Source organism: Hipposideros armiger, unplaced genomic scaffold (assembly GCF_001890085.2).
Source record: "Hipposideros armiger isolate ML-2016 unplaced genomic scaffold, ASM189008v1 scaffold_725, whole genome shotgun sequence".
Taxonomy (NCBI): domain Eukaryota; kingdom Metazoa; phylum Chordata; class Mammalia; order Chiroptera; family Hipposideridae; genus Hipposideros; species Hipposideros armiger.
The window spans coordinates 780,428-786,192 of NW_017732075.1; the positions used below are offsets into that span (position 1 = coordinate 780,428).

The 5,765-nt window shown below is 48.9% G+C and overlaps 2 protein-coding genes across 3 annotated transcripts in view; one reads left to right on the plus strand and one right to left on the minus strand.

The window, feature by feature from the left end:
- Positions 1-5,149, minus strand: part of LOC109373452 (platelet-derived growth factor receptor-like protein) — a 39,686-nt gene extending 34,537 nt beyond the window's left edge. Inside the window, exon 1 of the mRNA XM_019627247.1 lies at positions 5,084-5,149. The gene's annotated coding sequence lies outside the window, so the exon portion shown is untranslated. The remainder of the gene's footprint in view (positions 1-5,083) is intronic.
- A 359-nt stretch (positions 5,150-5,508) lies between these two features.
- Positions 5,509-5,765, plus strand: part of ANXA6 (annexin A6) — a 43,913-nt gene continuing 43,656 nt past the window's right edge. For both annotated transcript variants that reach the window (XM_019627245.1, XM_019627246.1), the window contains exon 1: positions 5,509-5,650. The gene's annotated coding sequence lies outside the window, so the exon portion shown is untranslated. The remainder of the gene's footprint in view (positions 5,651-5,765) is intronic.

Consider the following 5,765-nt stretch of genomic DNA (forward strand, 5'->3'; position numbering starts at 1 on the left):
ATCTTAGGACCGGACCTAAGGGTGTGGCTGAGGCTGAAGAAAGTGGACGTGAAGAGGCAGATTCTCCAGCCGCTTACGAAATGGCTTGAGTGTGACACTGGAGGGGGGACCCTCTGTGTGTGGACCTATAAAGGACCGTCTGGCCTCATCTCAGAGCCTCATGGACCCTACTTGTCTATAAGCTGGGCTCCGGGCCTTGTGCTGGGGCAGAAGCCCCACCCTTCTTCCTGCTCTCCCCAAGCCCAGTTTAGGCCTTTCCAAAGCCTGGGGAGCTTCAGGTAACTCCTGGAACACCAGCACCGGAGTGAACTTCTCGGAATCCAAATCCCAGCTCTGACAACGATTTGCAGTATGACCTTGAATTAGTAGCTTTCCCTCTCAGCCTCAGTTTCCTTCTCCCAGTCCAGAGTTGATAAGCCCAGCCCCTCTCAGAGGAAACAGTGTCTGTGAAAATTGATGTATTTGTCAGCTGCAAGGAATAATTACAGGTGTGGGAAGTCTTTTGAGTACAGGCTTGGGAAGCCTGGCCCACCCTTGCAGGCCCTGCAGGGGACCGGGGTAGGGGTCCTTTGGGAGGACCAGTCCAGCCTTTGCTTCCTTCCTGTCCCTTCTTTTCTCTAAACCCTGATGGGTCTTCCTGGACTACTCCATATTTGGACATAGGGCTCCCAGTTTGTGAAAGGACTCTGGTTTCCCCTAGTCCGCCTTCTTCCTCACTTCCCCTGCCTCCCCTGCCTCAAGCACACCTTAAATTGCTGGCCCCTCTGACCCAGGTGACATATCTTGACCTCTTAGTCATTCCCTTTCGAGGTGAATGAACTGCCCAGCTTCAGCTCCCACGGACCCTGCCCTTCTAGCCGTCAGGCCCTGTGCCATGCAGAGGGCACTGGCCTGGCGGTCAGTGGAAAGCTGGGTTCCAGTTCCAGGTGCTGGGGGTCCTTGGGCAAGCCCCTTCCCTCTCTGGGCCTTAGTTATCCAACTGTAGCAAAGTGTGCTTAATTGGTTGCAGCACTTCCAGGGCTGGTATTCTAGGCTTCAACTGTTCTGAGATTTTGGATTCTTGGGAGTCGGGTGGGGCTGGGGAGGGAGTCTGAGGCCTCCATCCCCCCACTGCAGCTGTGACAGTCACTCACCCATCTTCCATTGCCTTCCACCCCTTGTTCCCAAGGCGGGCTGGGCTGCTGGGAGACAGAAAATATTTGCAGTTTCTGGGTAAGGGCCACAGCTGTTGCCGAGGCAGAATGTGTTTGCTAGTGTGCAGAGGAGGGGGCTCACCCCGGGAAATCGGGGACCTGGCCTCTTGGGGCTGATTCCTGGGCCAGGGTGTGGGGGCTCTGCAGTGACGGGTAGCTGCCAGGATCGGGAACATCTGCACTGCAGCACCCAGCCGGAGCCCGGGGCTCCCGGTTTCAGCCCCAGCCCTGCCACTAACCAGCTGGGTGCCCTGGCCACACTTATCATCCCCTGGGCCTTGTCTCCTTCCTCTCTAGAAGGATAAGAGATGTGTCCAGGTAACATAGTAAAATGATTTCTGAGTATGTATGTCTCCTCCCCACCCCGATAGAGGAGAGGAAGTCCATGTGTGGTGGGGCTTGGAATCCTGGCTTGGAATCAGCCACATTCCATATCCTTTCTCCCAGAGATTGAGAAGCCCCCACAGAGACTGGCTAGGAAGGAATGACTGTCCTTGAGCCTCAGATTCCCCACCTGTAAATTGAGGATGAGTTTGATATCTACCCTCATGAGATTATAAAATGGAAGCTGTGAAAGTGCCTTGTAAACTGCGGAGTGCGGTGCACAGAGAAGCAAGTGCTACTGTTGTAATCTCAGAAATGTGCGGTGCTTGAGAAGGCAAGGTGACCTGAGCCTCAGGTTCCTCATCTGTAAAACGAGTGTCCTGGTACTCCTTAAATAATAATAAAATAGCAACCTCTATTATTTATTGAACCCTTCCAGTTTACCAGGATTTGGCTGAGCCCATTTTGCAGATGTGGCAACTCAACCTTTGAAAGTTTAGGGAAGAGGCCAGGACCTCTTCTAAACACTAGCCTTGTTAATTCTTTTCATCCTCACCACAAACCCTCTGGGGTAGGCACTATTTTTAACTCCCTTTTTACATATGCGCTTAAGTACTTGCCCAAGGCCTCAAAGCTCCTACATAGGGGGTCAGGCTTCAATCACCGGCAGGGCTCCAGCCTCTGTGCTGCTTTCCATGAAAGTGACCTGAGCTGGGATTCAAACCCTGGGCAGTCCAATTCCAAACCCTGGGCAGCCCTATGATCTCCTGGGGCCTTGTCCAGCCCTGGGATCAATGGTTCTGGGTCAGGAGAGGGAAAGACACTGCTCTCTAAGAAACCTGAGTGCATGAGCTGGGGGCTGTGCCCAGGCACATGGCCAGGAACGGCGTTTACCCGGGAGGCTCCTAGAGGGCCCTGGAGCTGGTCCTGGGTATCTTCCTGCAGGCTGGGGGATGACCCACCAGGAATGGAGAAAGGGAAAGATCTAGATTTTATAGGCCAGGGGCCTCTGAAGTAGGGCAGACACACCCCGACAGGTGCTAAAGATGACTTCCTGGAGTATAGGAAGAAACTGTTAGAACTCTTATTTTATGTGCTTTTAATCTCATGCTTACAAAGTAATTTTTGTTTATCATGATGAATGCTCAATTTTTTTCTTGTTACTGGTGGTATATAGGATCAAAAAAATTGCAGATTAATGCACTAGATAGCCAGCTTCATGGGGGGGGGGGAGACTCATCTGTGTCATTTTTAAAATTTTATCCCCAACTCCTACAAATGGGCATACAGGAGGTGCTCAATAAATATTTTTTGCAAAATGAATCCCCATTTGATGACTAATTTTCTTTAGGTGTTGGGCAAGTTACTTAATCTTTCAAGTTATTTCCTCTCCTGGCTATATGACGAGTAAAGCACAGTGTGAAAACCACTAGGCTGGGTGGTTCCTTTTATTCTGTTGAGGGGAGAGCACTTTTGCCACCCCAACATATGCATTTTGGGGGATATTGGTTATTTTAAGCTGTTTTGTTTGTTTTTGTTTCTTTTTAGAAACAAAAGACTCAAGAAGAGCCCTTTCTCTCCCTCTTACCTGCCTAAAAGAATTCAGATAGAAATACCTGCTCCAGGAAGGGAGATCACCTTATCATATTCACCTTAGCAAGTTCACCTTAGTATAATATGAACTAAGTGTGGCAGGCAGAGAGGAACATAGCAGAGTCTGGTTGTTAGACGCCCCTCTGGGTTAGACTCCCATGGTTTCTGGGTGGCTCAGATGTTTGCTCCTTCTCATCTATCTGTAAATTGCCTGCCTTCCCTTTGAAGTCCAAACCCCTGCCTCCCTTTTTCCTTAGCTCTAGATGATATATAAACCTCAACTGTTGATTTGTCCTTGGGTCCCCTATTCTTAAGGAACTCCCATATGTACATACATGATAAATTTGGTTATTTTTACTTGTTAACTGTCTTATGGCAATGTGATTATTAGATCAGCCAGAGAACTTAGATGGTTTAATGGAAGGAGAATTATTTTTCCTTCTCTACACTGATTTTTTTTTTCAAGGGGGTCACTAAAGGAAGCATGAAAAACCACTCAGTGCACTTCATCCAACACTCCTTATGAGCCACACCCTATGGTAGGGGGTGCAGCAAAGAAGAATATATAGTAATTCTCAAGAAAGAGTAAAATCATGACTCACACAGATATAAAAATGACCGCGTGCTGAAGATTTTATTCTCATTAATCAATGACTGGACCAGGCAGATGTTATAACCAGCTCCAAAGACAATCAGTAGACACCTTTATATATATATATATATATATATNCATTCTTCTCAAGTGCACATGGAACATTTTCCAAGATAGACCACATGTTAGGACACAAAACAAGTTTCAATAAATTTAAGAAGATTGAAATCATATCAAGCGTCTTCTCCAACCACAATGCTATGAAACTAAAATCATAAGAAGAAACACGTTGTTTGCTGATAAAGCTCCTGAAGTAGTGCCTGGTACATAGTAGGTGCTGAATACTTACTAATGAATTGTGAGAATTAAATGTGACATTGCAAGTAAAGTGCTTACAACGGGTGCCTGGTACAGAGAACATACTCAATAAATAGCAGCCACTATGAGGATGCTTGAGGAGACCCCACCTCCATCCTCACTGGGGCCAGCCCCCTCACAGTCTATCTCGAGGGGTGGGGAAGGGGGGTTCCTTCCACTGACAGCAGATGTCATCTTAAGGCAATTATTTTAATTTCTTCTTAATCTTTTACTAGATTCTATTCATCTTTCTGGTCACAATTTAACATCACTTTCATTCAGAAGCCTAGGTTAGGCTAGGGCCCTCTGCTGTGGGCCTTGTCACAGCACTTGATAGTTCCCAAATTGCACCTGGCTAAACTTTAGTGTAACAGTGACCTAACTAACCATCTGCCATCTGTGAGAGTGGAAGCTTCATGAGGGCAGGGCAGGGTCCCATTTCCCATTTGCTCACTTCAGTCTCCCAGTTCAATGCCTGGCATGCAACAGGTGCTCAATAAATATTTGTTGGGAGACGAAGAGATGAAAGGACATATTTTCCAGCCAGGTCTCCTTGTAGGCTTAAAGTCGCTGAACTTTAAGTGACAGATGGAAGACAACCCTTGCAAAAAAGCTTTGGTTGTTATCCTTAGCTTTCGGATGAGCAAATCGATCATCTGAGCAGCGGCTTGCCCAGGGAGGCTCAACAGCTGAGTGACAGCCCAGGGTTACCATCTTTCCATCTTTTTACCAAAGCGGAATTTCTAAGGGGGCAGAGGATGAAAGGTACTTTCATTGCAACATTACCTCCCCTGGGAAGTCTTTATAAATCCCCTGGGGGACCATCACTCTCAGTTTCCTCTGAGTTCCCAACATTTATCTTTTTTTAAAAAATCATCTATTGTTTTCCCCACAGTCCTGGATTATAACTGCTGGTCTCTTTGTCTCTCTTTTCTCTGGACTATGCACTTGCCAGAGTCAGGCATGAATAAGCTCTTCTCTGGAGTCACCTGGCTCAGGTTCCAACCCCAACTCCAAGACTTACTAGTTCTGTGACGTTGGCCAAAGAACGGGACTTCTCTGGGCTCTTCTCTCCCAGAAAGTGGGTAAGTAATGTCACGGACGTGATGAGCTATTGAAGAATAGAATCGGATCAGGCGGATAAAGTGCTTGGCCTCAATTTTGTCAAGCCTCAGTATTCTGTTTCTCAACAAAGCTTTGGCAAGTATCAGAAATTTGGGGGAATGTTTGCAGAACTAGGAGTCGGGAGCCCTGACTTCTAGCCCTGAATGGCTGCGTAGCCTTGGCCAAATCCACCTCCCCGCTCTATGCTCGAGTCCCGGGTCTGAGCTCGGACAGACGTTCTCCTGGGATGGTGACATTCTAAGATTCAAGGAGCAAAGCAATTGGGGGTGGGGGGTAGGAGGCGGGGCGAGCCCGATTGGCCCCTGCGCGCCACGTGTCCGGCCGGAGAGCCGACCGCTGTCTTCCCGGCCCGCCCCTGCGCTGCGGCTGCTCCTGCTCCGCTAACCTGCTTGCACCCAAGCGTGCTCCCTGTCCGCCCGTCTATCTGCTCCTCCGCAGGTCCGCGACAGGAAGCCTCCGCTGCGCGGTGAGTGGGTGGATACCGCAAAGGGGATCGTTCCAGGGGACCCCCATGCGGGGGGCTGCAACGCGGCCATCAGTAAACGCCCAGTCATCGCCGACCTATGCCTCCCGCCGGGATC